This window comes from Protopterus annectens, chromosome 1.part0, assembly GCF_019279795.1.
Source record: "Protopterus annectens isolate FY-2018-M chromosome 1.part0, PAN1.0, whole genome shotgun sequence".
Lineage (NCBI taxonomy): Eukaryota > Metazoa > Chordata > Ceratodontiformes > Protopteridae > Protopterus > Protopterus annectens.
The window spans coordinates 1,451,838,776-1,451,856,187 of NC_056725.1; positions in this window are offsets into that span (position 1 = coordinate 1,451,838,776).

Sequence of the window (17,412 nt, forward strand, 5' to 3'; positions counted from 1 at the left end):
CACACTAGAAACCACCTTAGGCATAAAGGAAGGATTAGTACGTAATGATACCCTGTCCTTATGGAAAATCAAAAAGGGCTCTACTGCCATAAGGGCCTGCAACTCAGACACCCTTCTTGCAGAAGTAATAGCCAACAGAAAAGCAGTCTTCCATGACAAATATTTCAATTCAGCAGTAGCTGCAGGCTCAAAAGGTTGTAGAGTAAGTTTTTCCAACACAAAATTGAGATCGCAAGCAGGAGTAGGAGCTCTACGTGGCGGTCTTATATTCTTTGCCCCTCTAAGAAACTGCTTGAACAAAGGATGCGAAAACAAAGGTGGGTCACAATCATAGTGAGCTGAAATTGCTGCAGCATGAATCTTTATGGAAGAGAAAGACAAACCTTTGTCCAATAATTCAGTAAGATATTGAAGAGCCACACTCAAATTAGGCTCTGAAATCTCCAAATTCTTTGCTGTACTCCAAAATAAAAATCTCTTCCATTTTTCATGTACACTCTCCTAGTACTAGGCCTTCTAGCTTCCATAATCACATTTAAAACTTGTTGAGGAAGCTGAGACCTACCATGCTTCAACACAGAATATGCCAAGCTGTGAGATGAAGAGATTGAAGCTTGACATTGAGCAGATGACCGTCCTTCTGAGATAACAGATGAGGAATCAGAGGTAAAGGCCATGGAGGCTTCTTTACAAGACTCCTTAGAAGTGGGTACCAGTGTTGCCGAGGCCAATCTGGAGCTATCAAAATCATCCTTGGCCTGTCCTGTCTGACCTTTAGTAATACCTTTGGAAGAAGAGGTAGAGGTGGAAAGGCATAGACATGAAGGTTTTTCCAACTGAAAGACAGAGCATCCACTTTCTAAGCTGTGTGATGAAACCCCTTTGTGCAATACTTTGGCAGCTGGTGGTTTAGTGGAGAAGCGAACAGATCTATGTCTGGAGTTCCCCATGACACTGCCAATTTCTGAAATACATGAAGATCCAGTTTCCACTCGTGGGGATCCATGATTTGTCTGCTTAATACATCTGCTAGGGAGTTCTGTGCTCCTGGCAGAAACCTTGCCTGAAGAGTCAGTTGCAGGCTTAACGCAGTCTCCCATAAAATCATTGCTTGCCTGCATAGAGGATAAGAATGTGTTCCCCCTTGCTTGTTGATGTACCACATGACAGTTGTGTTGTCTGTCAGAATCAACACCTGCCCTGGAAGAAGTAACTCCTTGAACGCCATCAATGCAAACTGGACTGCTAACATCTCCTTCATGTTGATATGTAGATGCTGTAGTCTGGCAGGCCACTTGTCTTGTATCCACTTTCCATTTAGATGAGCTCCCAAGCAGTGTCCGAGGCATCTGTCGTTAAAATCTGACTCGCCTCTGGCGGGTCACAGAGAGTCCCTTGTTTAGGTGACATTCCTGAGCCCACCACAAGAATTCCTTTTGAAGGCAAGGTATTATTTGAATGACAGTGTCCAAATCTTGGCAGTGCTGTGTCCATACATTTTGAGATACCATTGCTGCTTCCTCATATGCAGTTTGGCATTGGGAAGCACCAGAATACAAGATGCCATGAACCCTAATGCTTGAAGGACTGTCCTTGCAGTCAGCACTGATGAGATAGTTGATGGAAGTAAAGTGACAGACTCTTTTGTTTGTCCGGGGTTAAAAAGGCCATCTGGGCTGCTGTATTCAGTCTCACACCCAGAAAGCACATGTCTTGAGAGGGTACTAGACTGGACTTTATTTCGTTCACAGAATACCCTAGGCATCTTAGCACTGCTATGACATATTCCAGATGCTGTAGAAGGTGTTCCTTTTCTTGAGCCAGAATCAGGCAGTCGTCCAAGTAAGGATAAATTTGAATGCCTTGAAGCCTGAAGTAAGCTATCACTGGAGCCAGAACCTTTGTGAATACTCTGGGCAGTAGATAAGCCAAAGGGCAATGCAGAGAACTGATAATGAAAATCTCCAGTTCGAATCCGCAGATACTTTCTGCAACTTAGCCTTATGGGCACATGAAGGTAAGCTTCCTTGAGATCCAAAGTTACCATCCAGTGATCCTTGCCCAGCAGAGGTAACAGTTGCTGTAACGTCAACATCTTGAACTTGGGAATGTCCAGATAAGTGTTGAGGATAGATAAATCCAAAATTGGTCTCCACGTGTTCCCCTTCTTTGGCACTAGGAACAGGCGAGAATAAAATCCAAGCCCCTTTCTGACACAGGGACTGGCTGAATAGCCCCTATCTGGAGTAACTGAGAAACTTGCTTGTGAGCCTCTTTTCTTTGTGGAGGAGGAACATCTGGCATGCCTTTGAAAGGGGCATTGTGTGGAAATAAAATCTGTACCCGTGATGAATGATATCCAGCACCCATCTGTCTTGAGTGATTAAATCCCAATTTTCTTTGAAAAGAGACAATCTTCCTCCCAAAGGAGCTGCCAGACGAGAGTCCACTGGCAGCTGAAAAGGCAGGTCATTGGTTCTGCTTACGAAAGGACTGACCCCTGCCCTCACCAGAAGTCTGAGCAGGTGAACTGTCTGATCTAGGCCTAAGCGAACCTTGAGCCCTGCCCTACCACGTCTAGACCTACCCCTAGACTGGGAACCATAAGCAGGATATGTCCACCCCTTAGCAGGCCAATTTCTACTAAACTTGGAGGCTGCACCTGCAAAAATCTTTAACAGTCTGCATAGACTTAGCTTTGTCCTCCATTTTCTTTAAAACTGCTTCCACAGGCGGTCCAAACAACACATCAGACTGTAAAGGAGCATCCAAAATCCTGGTCTTAACATGCTCAGCTAAATTCTGATCCTTCAACCATGCATGTCTGCGAAGAACAGAACTAGTAGCAGCCACCCTCGAGGAGGCCTGAACAGCATCAAAACCACACTGCAAAGAATGCTTACCCACTTGTTCAGACACATGAACCAAATCCAGCAATTCTTTACACTCAATACCTTCCGCCAAAGCATCCACCTTAGATTTCAATTGTGAAAGGAGATAATTCTGATATTTCAGCATATGAAATTGACAATTCAACGCCCTCATGGCTAGAGTGGAAGAAGTATATACTTTCTTACCCCACCTATCCAAAGCCCTTGCCTCTTTATCAGAGGGTACAGGATTTTTAACCACAGAAGCTTTAACACCTTTAGGCCCCTGAGAAACAGTTTCTGGGTCCGCCCTGGGACTCTTAAACAAATACTTATGAGCTTGGCACCCTATAATACCTATCAGGCTTAACAGGAGCAGGAGGCAAGGAATCAGGGTTCAGAGAAGCCTCTGCAAAACATCCTCCACCACATTCAACACAGGAGGAATAGCTAAGGGCCTATGCTGGGGCAAAAACAAGAATTCCCTAAGCCTTTTCTGGAGTCAGAGTAATCTTGGCCTTCCCATTTAAAGTGCTCCCTCATGGAGTGAAGAGTCTCTGAAAATGAAAAATCCTCAGGAGGAGAAGCTGAAGGAGTGGAATCATCCACATCAGAATCAGAATAAGTAGGAAACTCTTGCAAGTCTTCCACAGAAGACTCTGAAGCCTGTGAACACTGTTCAAAACTATCAAACTCCTGTTCCACCCTAGGCCTCTTATCAGGTGGGGCATAGAACCTCTAATCAGAGTAATCAAATCTTCTGCCATTTTAAGCATATGTTTCTTAGGCACAGAGCCCGAAATGCTAGGAGAAGCCCCTACAGAAGCTGAACTTGGCCTTCCTCTAAAAGAAGCTTTGGCAACAGAAGGAGAGGCCCTAACTACCTTGGGAAGAGAGGGAAGAACAGTTAGCTGAGAAGCCGCCTCAGCCTGGCCTACCTCCTGAGAGGGCACATCCTGTAACAGTAAAGTATCTGCCTGAGACTCCATAGAGACTCCTGGCAAAACCTCTGGCTCCCTGAGCCTTCTAAAGGACCGGCGTCCGGGACTGCGGTTCCTCACCCTAGACTTCACTGTTTTGTCCTTGCGCTGCTTAGATGAAGCAGGCGACGGAGCATCCGACGGCATAGTATAATTGCAACGCTTCCCAAACACTAACCTAGCACAATCAAGCCTCCTCTTAATAGTGCGCTTGTTAAATCTAGCACAAGGCGGGCAACCAACAACGTCGTGCTCAGGCCCTAAACAAGGTATACACAATGTATGATAATCCCTATGCGGTATCTGCTTCCCACAAGAAATACAGTTATTCACTTTTTCTGACATCCGGTTAAATACTGAGGCAAGAAAAACAAAATGTTCTAGCGGGGTTGCCACTTAGCCAACTCTGTATTCGGTCTGAAACTCCGGTTTCGGAAAATCTCAGAACGCCAACCTGCACTCGCAAAATTGCTTCTGCATCGGACCATGCGGCAAAAAAGACTGAGGAAATGACGTCGGTCATGCGCATTAGTACCCTGGCGTAATGGCCTCAGTCTAAGGCGCCATGACCGACGTCAGCCTTATACTCTGGTATTCGGGCCGACTGGGACGCGGACTATACCCGATTGTCAGGACTGCAGCAAGGGAAGACGAAGAACATCAGTTGCTGTTATACAGTGGAACAGCTGATGTTACAGGGTTTGTTTGAACTAATCCTGTTTCAGAGGGTTGAAAAGTAATTACACCAGGAAGTGTTACCAATTACTGATTATCAGCACAGTATGATACACATTTACACCAAACTAAAGATGTCTGGTGAGCACACTGTAACCCCCTAACATTATATGCATAGCCATACAGCCATGAGCTGGTCAAACATCCTGGCCAGACTGAAACATATACAGAAGTATTAGGTACAGACAAACCCTGCACAAGTAGCAGTGTTCAAAATTATAACAGCAGTACTCACATGTAGACCAAATCTTCTAGGCATTACACACAATACATTTCCATTTGTCTCCATACAGCTGTTGCAATAGATTTCAAACAACACTTCCAGGCTGTCTTCCTCACAAGTAAGGCAAAGGGACAACGCCCAAGTGGAGTACTCATTTATACTCCACTGTTGCCATGGCATTGGCTAAGGGTGTAGCTGCACAGCTGATGTGCATGTAATTAACTACTGTGGAACACCAATTGATGATCAGGATAGCACATGTTACTGATCTCTAACTATAAAAGGATGCCTTGTCACACATTCAAACCATCTGTATCTACTTGCAGAATAGTACAAAATACCCAACAGAAGATTGAAATGCAAACTGAAAACGATTAATATACCAGTCAATAAAACCTCCAATTACTAAGAAGGTATGTATAACATTTAGTATGTCTGTGTATGTAGTATCTGTTCTGTAATAATTACAGTGTAATCAAAGCATATAGTGGAAATAGCTATCTTGCAGCGATGTCTTGTTGAGCAGTAGTAATGCTTGTATTCTATGTGTGTACTGCTGTAGGTCACAAGGCAAACTCCTCATACACCACAAGGGATAATATATACGGGCTTGGAATTCAGTTCTTTTCCAGCCACTGTCAGTGTCAAGGTTGGTCTAACAAGTATGTGCTATAACAGGGGATAGTATATGTTGAAATATTTTAGCAGTAGACATATGTATGGGTGTACTAGTGAGATGAACATGTCAAAAGTGGGCTTACTGTGCAAATATGATTTGCATTGTGGTATATTGTGCCAATAACTGTGTAATGTACAGTATTTTAGACAGATCTGTATTCCATTTTACATAGTGTTTCTGTTATGCTATGCAAACATTAGTTATGTCTATTGGCAATTACAATACTCAATAACAGGATACATTATAACTTGTATTCATCTGACAGTTTAGCAGCATGATAGCAAAGAAAATTGGAAGAGCTAGGTAACTATCCATGCACATAAGACATTTAATATCCACCTCACTAGTATCGTTTGCAAGCAATTACAGATGTGCATGTGTACATGTTATGCAAATGTGTAGTGACCCTTGTTACAGGGCTGGCTAAAATGGCTATGTGCACACCTACATAGAGTGGATATTGAGAGTAGAGACACACTGGTTAAACTTTCAGGTTTGTGTAGCCTAACCCCTCATTGCCAAACTAACAGCCGCTTGCAAATACTGCATGTAAGGTTGTGCACAGTACTGGTAATGAAACAGGTTGCATGTCATCTGTAACTCCAGTGTAACATCTGCAGTAGGAGTGTAAGATGTAGGAGACCATTGCCCATGTGTAATAGCTGCTTCATAGGTGATGGCTTACACTGTCTGATTATATCCTGATCATGTTGATAGTGGCAGCAGTCTATTGATACTTGACTCTGTTTGGGGAGTGGGTGTCCGTGCCCAACAGAGCTCATGGTTCTGGTGGATATGTGAGTATATACCCAGAAAAGGATACAGACCGATTGACACTTGCATCATCTGTAATCAACTATCAGGATGTGATATGCTCCTCCAAGGGGGATTGCTGCTAAAGGTAGCTACTATGTTTCTGTAATAGCCAGTGTTGTCACGTCCATAACACAAATATTTACTTGTGAGCATCACTGTCTAGAACATCTTCATAAGCAATAAGTACACTAAATACAGTACTTGGTACTTGTAGTACTGAATGCTCATACAGGTATGTCCACTAGTCAGCTACTGGTGTTTACTAATGTCAGCTTTGTGTATGTGGCCATCCTGGGGGAATGTAATCTCTATGCCATGTACACTGCCAAACCCACCTAACACCACACCCCACACATTGTCTGGGTGCAGCTACAGGGGTAAGCTGAAAGGCAGTCCAGTCTACAGCCATGACTGGACTGTCATGAGGTGTAGGTTAACACATGCATGTCATCACCACAACTAACACATACCCTTAACAGAACACAGTAAGGACACCCATACATACCACCAGAAATCACACAAATTTACAGAGGCTTCTAAGTATCCTGCCAAGCATGAGACCGCCCAAGCTGGACTAGACAGACAACAAAATACAAAACCTGTATGACATAGTTTGCATAATTGTGCCACACCTCAGAACACATGGGCAGAAACATGCCCAACAGTACTCATTTGTGAATGCAAACTCTAGCACTATGTTACACACCAGGCTATGCGAGGGCAATCATACTGTCAGCTGCCTGTCTGCCATGATTAGCCACATACACACACACTCAGACCACCTTTTGAACTATACACATGGCTCTGGCATATTCCATGTTGTTGTGCAAGACCTGTGGTGCAGTAGCCTGGACTGCATGGAAACACACATGCAGGAACTGTCAAGTCTTGTAGCCCATGCAGGTATGTCCCAAGGCCTAGGTAGCATTCTGCCATTGGCCAGAATGATACTGCAGTACAGGGACAAAAGGATTGTATTCCACAATTGTCTAATGTACTGGTGTAATTCAAAGGGTATCCAGTATCTCTCTGCCTGGGATAACATGGTTGACAGACCATGATGCTTTGCCAAACAGGGCTTGCACCTGTCACCCCTGGGAATCTGGATACTGGCTAGGGCTCATGCTTCCCCTATAGTGCCTTCATCATACAAAGTTCCAGTGAAAGTCCACTGCTGTAAAAGCGACAGCCAAGCAATATCCTGTGGGTCTTGCTACTCAATTATACATTTCAGAAACTCAGTATGGACTCACTTACGTCAATCCTTAACATGGAGAACATTTATTTACTTATTTATTTATATTTGTTGACTGGGAGTGTCCGACTGGACGTAGGTCCATTTTCAGCGGAGGCCCGGGGAGAAAAGCTCCACAGTTAAAATAAACAGACAGTAGTTACATTGGATTACATAGCGATTAACAATTTACATAGCAATTACTTACAACATATTTACAGATGAAGAACATAGTACATCAGTAGACAACTAGAATCTTTATCTTTGTGCAGTTTCTGAGATATGGCATATGGCTCAATTCTCTGGAGAGCACCCTTGCATGACCATGTTATAACACATACCGCACCTCTTGGTCATTATCCTTTATTGGAACACACAGGCCGCAGGTGTGCCCATATTCCTGAAGGATATGTACACCCCTATGCTAGTTGCACTTGCATAACTTCAGATGCAGTATGCTGAGCAACTACCTTTGCACCAAAGTGGAATCCAAATTGCACCTTGCGACAGATAACCCACCATGCCTCAGAATTCCCAACTGTCATATTGCGCTGCGATGGGGAATATTAGGTTTGAGACAGAAAACCATAATAATGGCTACTCTCAACTATCCCATTATGAACTGGGAAGACTCATGTACCAACACCTGTGCTCAATGCATGTTGGATTTCATCAACCCCAATGACCTGGATCACCATAGTCACACAAACAGGGCTAACAGTATGCTAACCATAGTCAGTCTCCAAAGCCAATGTTATGCTTCTTAAGATTGAAGTGGTAACTGTCATGGCACCCATGCAGATGGACAATGCATGTGCAAATACTGAATCCTACACAAATGCACTTTAAGCACTCACATATGTGCAGTGATTGTGCCATTGAAACAGAAAAAAGATTCAACCAAACACAAACAGGAAGGCAAACTGATGGTACCCTGCCTTAAACTGTACCAAATAAGGTAGTAACTGTTGTAAGAGTGAACACACATGAGTGGAAGTGATCCCTGGTCAGCCTCAGTAAGATGCAGATACACCATATAAAGCCACACAAAGCTACTGTGAAACTAATCAGCCACATATTATATGGCCAACCACAGAGCATTATATAGCTGTGTTATGAATTGTAATGGCAACAACAAGACCTGCTGTGCTTCACAGCACTATGGCATGAGAGGAACTGCACCTACAGAAATAGAACCTGTTCATCCAGATAGGGTCTTGGATAACCTAAACCCACACTCACCCCCCCCCCCAACAGGTACACATATTTATATATCCATGTACACTACAGAGCACCTGTAATAATAGCTATGCAGGTACAAGCTGCACTCTCTAAAGCCATACATAGAGCTTGCATGGGACCTGTCAACATCTCAGGCTGTATCCTATACAAATGTCAGAACAATTTGCTCTCCACGTACACATCATGTTCAATCATAGCTTCATGTCAGGCTGTGTACACTCTGAATGTTGCACAGCAACAGTTATCACACCCCACAAACGGGGAGAGAGACCACTGATAATGGGAAATAGTGCACTACTTCCCTGCTGAGTCTGGTCTGTAAGGCCATGAACCTTGATCAACTTATTTGATGTAGTCAGTACAGATGTAGATGACAATAAGGTTGATTCACACAGCATATCATGACCTTGCCAGGTCTTAGGACACCATCACCCATACTGTGTTCCAGCTACACTCAGTAAACTAGGTGTATATTCCTATGTCACAGGAGTGGTTGACAACTGGACTGCTGGCAGAACCAACACTACAGAAGCTGTCTGACTAATACACACACTTTAAACCAGTGCCAGCTACAGTAATACAGGGTTAATTCCTGGTACTCCCCCTCATTGTTATCTATAGCACACAGACTAACACAGAAGGCATCAGCCTATTGATGTTTGCAAATGATATGAACTAGGAGCAATAGTTGACTCAATGTGTGCTGTGTTCAACATAAGGAAGGGCCTTTGTGTGTCAGATGTGTGGTGTGCGACGTATGGCCACAATCTGACAGCTAAGTATTGTATTGTCATCCCCTCTGTTAAAAAACCTGTACGCATGAACTACTACCTAGGCAGCAGTCAACATAATGGAAACTGTGTATATGGGATGCAGCTGGACAGTAGTCTTTCTGTTGCTAGTTACTTCACCACACCAGTCAGGTAGTCATAAGTGGCACCCCTAATCATGACAGGGTGCCATCCATGAATATAGAGATCATGGTTCAGCCATACTCAACACTCAAGTGACGAGTAATAGATCACATATTTTCTTTAAGGGTTATTGGCCATGTTCAGATGGCCTACACTGGCCTTCCCAATCCCTAGCTCCACTATGTAGCATGATGCCTACCCTGAATAAAGCCATGTCCAACACAGAGATGTTGGACATGCTACTCTTACACATCCTGACTTCAAATAAACACATACTTCATGGACATCCACCTTTCTAGTACAAGGATCACAATGTGCCTGACAGATCCCTGTCCCATACACTTTACATATTCCTGCCATACTATGCATCCCTGTCCAGCAAAACTGCACATTGCCCCTCTTTGAGATATGGTGTGATGACCGCATGACAAATATATCAGTAACCCTGTGGATCAGTTCTGTGGCACTGCTTGAACTGGCCAGTGTAACTTAACTGTCTGTTGGCTACAGCTAGGTAACATTTCAGCCTAGGCTCATAAATGGCCCAGGGCATATAGCCTTCTAGTTCATTATGACCATACATGCTATATGTGATATCCAACCCTGCAAATACCATCAAGCTAGTCATTGTCCCATGTGTTTCACATGTGCAACACAGGTAATACATGGCAGGATGCTAAACTGCTGTACAGTGCCATGTAGATGTACATGGCAAAATACATACATGTAAAACTTTCCATGAGCAAGTCTGCAGAGTCACAGGTCACGTCCCTTAAGGCTGCGGATTACTATATATGTGACATATACACATCATTAAGGTCTATTGCATTAATGTGAACACATCCAAGCATGTTCTGATAGGTAAAGACACCAGTACAGGCAAACAGACATGCCCACATCAAGACAACATCCACATGGAGTATGAGCAATGTCATCACTTGACACACACATATATGGTGATAACATGAAATCACCAGTACATGTCAAATGTGTGTGAGTTAAACATGTCAGTGGTGTTAGTGTCATGTAGATTTGCAAAGACATATTTGTAATCTTAATAAATGTGATACGTGTATGTTCAGCTGTACTTCTGCACTTCTCTATGAGTTACTGTGGCCTGTCTCCATCATTATGTCTTCCAGGTATGCCGCGTGCCAGGCTGCCACCATACATCCGCTTGGAGGATGAGGTCCTCATTCCATACCTCCTTGACAACCATGTAACACTCTTCAGCCATGTGCCACAGGATGCACAGCAGTGGGATGCCCAGTTGGAGGAACTGCGCAGGAGAGTAAATGATGTTGGCAGCCAAAATGCACCTATAGCAGGTGTGCCAACACTGCACCAACATCATTAGATGGGTGAAACAGCATGTAAATGCAATTGCCAGGAAACAAGGCGCAACAGGTGGGGGGCACTCACCCAGCCCCCACTCACACGTACCGAGGAGCTACTGGCCAACCTGGGGACACCTGCAGAACTCCATCCACAAGCTTTAGCTGGTATTGTGGAGGCGGATGTCTCAACCACTGAGCCTGGAGTTGCCTGGTATGGCACTACTGCACATATAATACAACTATATTTCATATAGTTACATGTGTTACTGCACAATATATAATGTAACATCATATGCAAGGCATGTATGCAGACATGCCACATACCATAGTTTGCTACTCTATGTATGCGCAGATGTGCATACTCTATAGTATAGTCTATTTTACTGGCTTATGTACTAACATGCACATTGCACCCTGTAGCTATCACACAGGTGTGGATAATGATCTTACTGCTGTGATACTCCTATTTAGGTACCTCTGGTATTTTGCAGTGACAGCAGCCTGTTGCAGGTGAGATTGTTATTATTCATGCACAGATCATATTAATTGCATGCAATCTGCCATGTGGCCATTTAGCACACATACACATAATGTATGGTGGCCCTGTTAATATATACAGGTCAGACTTGCAATGCATCACAGTGGTTACCCATGTGGAATAATTGAAGACTATATAAAACACCTACACTAAACCTTACAAACTGTTATTGCCAGATGTGTGGACAACTGTGAATACAATGGTGGAGGTGTGGCTCACTGTAGGGACATGTACTACAGATCAGCATTACACATGTGGGGAATACAAACAGTACTATACAGAGAGCATATGTGTGCACACACTCTACATGTTTTGGAGCTGGAGTATGACCAGCCCACAAGATTCACCCTTGTGGATTATACCTTACTATGAATGTCACACAATGTCATGTGCTATCTGATATATTCATGACATTTAGTGGGCTGACTGCAACACTGCTTAACTATCTTGCAAAACATGATAACTCACATTCCAAACATACCACCCTTTGTCTGCATAACCCTATCCTCAGTGGATCATATGACATTTATGGGTGTATGTCATATGGGACAACACTGACATGTGATATAGATGCCCATCACAACCATTGGACAAAACATGGTTAAACATGTCCATGGAGGATGGTGAGAGACATGAAGCAACACACACACAGTAAAAGTGATGTACATGTGTGTACACCCTGTTGTACATTGGCCCGACACAATACAACTATGGCCTTTGTGTAATGGTGATATTGCAGATGTGAAACACTAAACATCATACAGGCCTGTGCACAGCTTGATTAGGCAAGGCATCAAACCACCACATAACATGTCTTGAACATCATGGGTGTGTCACAACCTGAAAATATTCACCTATATAGCATCCAAAATACATACATGTGTTGCACAACATACACATACAACCACATCAGGCCACAGATACAGTACATTCACCTTGCTGGTGTCAGGCATCACTGTCATGCTTGCTCCTCATGTGTATGAGGTACACAGATGGCATGTGGGACACTGAGTACTGCTAAGTTAGCCATATCTGGGCATAGTTGCCTGGCATCAGCAATATGGTTGCAGATGTACAGGGGTGTCATCTGTATAACCTTCAGTGACCTGCGTCACACATTCCATATTAGGGTTTAGTGTGTATACACCTCAGTGACGTGGGTCACATTCCACATTAGATATGCATTGTATCTGAACACAGTCAAGGCTATGAACTGTGTCTGTAACTCACACTGTATAGCAATAGTGAAGTCACATGATGCCCTGCAATGGCTATGCACATCAGCTCAATGTGCAGTATGTCACTGTATATCTGGAGGGTGGACTGACAACATTGCATCAGCTGTAGGTCCATGTTAGTATAACATGTCCCTGCATTACCTCACTGTATATTTGAAAGGACACCATTGTGTTAAACATGTATGCATGTCATTCAACACGTCAGCAGAAGGCATGTCATACTACATGTGATTGGCAAGGACATATGCCACACATCAGGCTGGTGTACTGTTAACCAGTGCTGGTCTGTGTCACCATTGCAAGCTAGGGCTCAGGTAAACTTAGTATTCACTCAACATACCCTTCTGCTCATGTTCTCCTCACACATAGCATCTGTGGCAGATGTGCAAAGGTCAGCAATTGTCTGTTAACATATGAGGTATGTTGCACAAAACATTGCAGTGCGGTGCAACGGTGCATAGTGCATGCATTGTGATGCAGGTTTGGGGCATAACCTACTAACACAAATGATGCAACACAGGGATGTATGCTAACTACTACTACAATTGTGTAAGGTGCATGCCTTCTGTTATAACACATGCATGCTGTTGTGTGCTACTCAGGGATGTATGATAACTACTACTTGAAATGTCTAAGCTGAATGCCTTCTGCCATATCACATGCATGTTGCATGCCGTTAGGTGCCAAAACATGTGTCTGTGTGTGTGTGTCTGTGTATGTACTGTGCTGTATAACTTGTAATGTACAGTTATTGTCTGCCCCTCACAGGTGTTGATGTAGGTGAGTTGCCCTCCTGCAGTCCACCTGATGTTAGTGTCCCCACAGACTCTAGCAGTGATGATGAAAGTATGATTGAGGCACAGGCAGAGTTGTCAGGGGCTGAAACTGTGGCATTGGTTGCCATTCCACCTGCATCCCCCTCATCCCTGCATACAGATCTCATGCCTACACATACCCCATCACCAGTGGCCATAGAGGAAGGACAGTTGGCGGATGGTAGCATGGAACAGGAAAGTGTGGAGACTATGGTAGGTTTACCTGCACACCATGATCCCAGTTAACCGACTGGTGATGTCCCACACAAGCATGTGCCCAGTGCTGCTCATAGGAGGACCTCTGGCCAACATGCCCCTGCAAAACATAGCACATCAGCTGGTGTCACCAGACGCATGTTTCAGGCTGTAATGGAGGTACAGGCACATGCTGAACGGCACAACAGAAAAGGTCTGAGGCTTCAGAAGGCTGCTGTCCATTCTTTAACTGACAACATCCAGGCAATTGCAAATGCTCACCATCATCTTGCAGATGCTTTGGATAGATAACTGGGTGACATGGTAGGAGTCCTTGACCATGGCATGTCAATCCTCGAGCATGGAATGTCTGTGCTGGAACATCTGGTGGGAGTGAGGCATCGGACACATGGACGTAGGCCAGCTACATCACCTGTTGAAGGTCTTCGTGAACATGCTACTTCACATGCTCACTCCCATAGTGGAGGTAGCAGCAGCAGTGCAGGTGGTGCTGTGCTGTCTACACCAGGACACAGCAGGCCACGTGCACGTGGTCCTGGATAGTCCCAACAGGGACATGGTTCCAGAGGACATATGTCATCAGACAGTACCCAATCTGGACCTCTGCCTGGTAGTGCCCGTGCAACCCCTGGCAGGTGCAGGTCACATGGCCATGCCCAGACACTGTGAACTGTGAAATCTGCCCTGTACAGTCTGCAGCTGTCAATAATACCCCTGTATAGGCCAGTCGCATGCCAGACCTGTGTGCATACATACACGCACACGCCAGAAACAAATGTAGGGCACCTCAACACACACACGCATAACATCCACACACGTCCAATGAGATCAAAGGCCCTAACTCACACACATGATGTCATCAAATGGTGTAGACTAGGCCTCTGGCAAACATTATCACCCTGTGCATATGATGATGCCTGTGCTGCATCCCTGTCATCCACACCATCGGTGCAGGGACATGCTCATATGGTCTAATGCACAGGGTGAACATGCTAGGAAGACAATTGTAGATTACAATTGTTGAGTGGTGTTGACAGGCAGCAGACATACCATGTACTACAGTTTTAGAATGCATTTTGTACTTTCAACAGTATGTATCATGTGTGACAACAGTAACTGCATGTTGATCTTGATGTTCTGCCTTCCTCTTTCAGGTGTAATTTCATGTGCCGAGGGATGTCAGTGTTTGTGGTTAGTGTCCCATATGTAAATGTAGACTACTCACAGGTCTGTATGACAATACCTGCATGTACTTTGTAGCTTCCACATCACAGTTATAATCTCCCAAGTTTCAAACATGTTTACTTATCTAATGATCCAAGAGCATGATAGCTGTGTAGTAAGCTACCATGGCCAGAGCCATCACATCCATAGTGGGTGACATCACAGGTATAGTTACCTGGAGTGTGGAGGAGGTAAAAGGGTGGTTTAGCAGATGACAAGGGTAAAGGCGGCTTCTCATTGGGAAGCAGTAATACCTGCTCTCATGACAAGATGCATACACATACACACACTCAAGGATTCACAGACACGGAAACACACCCACACACTCAGGGATTCACAGACACAGTAACACACACTCTGACACACACGCACAGTTGCCAGTGTTGGGATGATAACCCCCTGCCTATGTGCAAATCATCATTATAGTACTACGCAATTACAGGATGCGCCACAGAAATTACACATGTACGGGTAGTCTGAATGACCTATGATTGAGGACATCAACAGGGATACTAGATTGGCATGAGTGCATGTGGGGAGGGGGGGGTTCCTCAGTAGGCTATATAACAACAAACCTCACCCCAAAGCATACATGTTCACAGTCGGTTAGAATGCCCTTTTAAGATTGATGACATCAGCAGGGATACTAGATTGCATTGAGTGGATGGGGGAAGGGGGTCTTATCATTTCACTATGGTAAAATACAACCTCACTCCAGGAACTGGACAGCCATACGCACACACACACACACACACACACACACACACACACACACACACACACACACACACACACACGCGCACACTGCAGCATTCACAAAGATATACACCTATGTCACACACATACAGACACTTGACATGTGTGTGATTTAAACACCTGCCTATGTCTTGCTTTCTACACTTCACTCTGTACAGATGTCTATAACAGTGTACAGGAGAGTGAAAAACATTTGGGATGTATTTCCCACCATAAGTGATATATATGGACACACACACCCACACGTGCCAGTACTGTGAATCAAACACCTGCCTATCTCATGATAGTGCACTATTGCACGTGCTACAAAGCATACTGACTCTTTCCTTTGCCAACTGTGCCAATATATGCACAATATATGCACAGGGGAGGTGTTACTGTTCCAGGTGTCAAGATGTTTGCCTTCAGTGTCACCTTTACTGCATTCTACGTTGTGTGTCCTCCCCTTCATTTAACAAAACCATAGCTTAGCAGTTACACAGGTTATTGTAGGAATGGTTGTAACACACCTGTGAGATGTCCACAGTAATCATTCATCTGCAAAGTAGCCCCACCACTTAGTAGTTATGTCCAAACATCTGTCCATACCTAAAGTACAGCTTACTGTACTTTGAACATATCGCCATATACAGTTGGCAATGTTGAGGCTGCATTGCAACTGCATGATGTAATAATACAACAGTCACCTTCAAGCATCAGACACTGCACACGCATGGAATCTAAACATGCATCAATACATGTACACATATGCAGTCTCCATCTGTATGTGGACTAGCAGATCAAGAGGATACATTACACACCTTCCCCACACCATGTGTGAAACCTAGCTGAGCATTACACCATAATGGATGTTGTATTCATGTACTGGTAGGACACACAACCACCTTCACTAATTAGCCAAGTGTACATTTATGTCAACAGCACATCAGCAAGACACACACACAGCAATATTCATGTCATGATCCCACAAACTGTTAGTTGACAGTTTCACTGTGAAGCCAGGGCACTGTAATGGTCACCAGTGAGCACATCATATTTGCCACACACACATCATATTTGCCTGACACACCTCATGATTACTTGAAGAGTGCCAGCAATGTGCTCTATTTTAGCTAAGCATTACACTTACTCAAGCATGTGCTAGGTCTGTGACTTGTAAACATCTCACCCAGCAAGTTCTGGCTATTGTGGTAATACGGTTAATGTGCAGACAGCACACAGCATGCATGGCTTGCAATTGTTGACTTGGGGTATATGCAGGAGCTGTGGGCACACATGGCTGTTCATGTCATGGACATATCAGCTGTATCTACTCAGGAACATACAGAGCATAGCTGTATTTCCCTGAGTCTGTCAATACAGGCTATGTGTGTAGGTCCTATGATCCTGTTATTTGGGTATGTTTGTAGGCATTACATTAGGTGGACATTTCTAATGACATACATGCCACATGGATTGTTGTATGATATGATAGGTGTCATGGGTGACCAATAGAGAGGGAATATTACCTCTATCAACATAGATATCAAAATATATGTACTGTTAATATTCAGCAGCCATGGACCTATCTTCCATGTGCATGTGTGTAATGAATG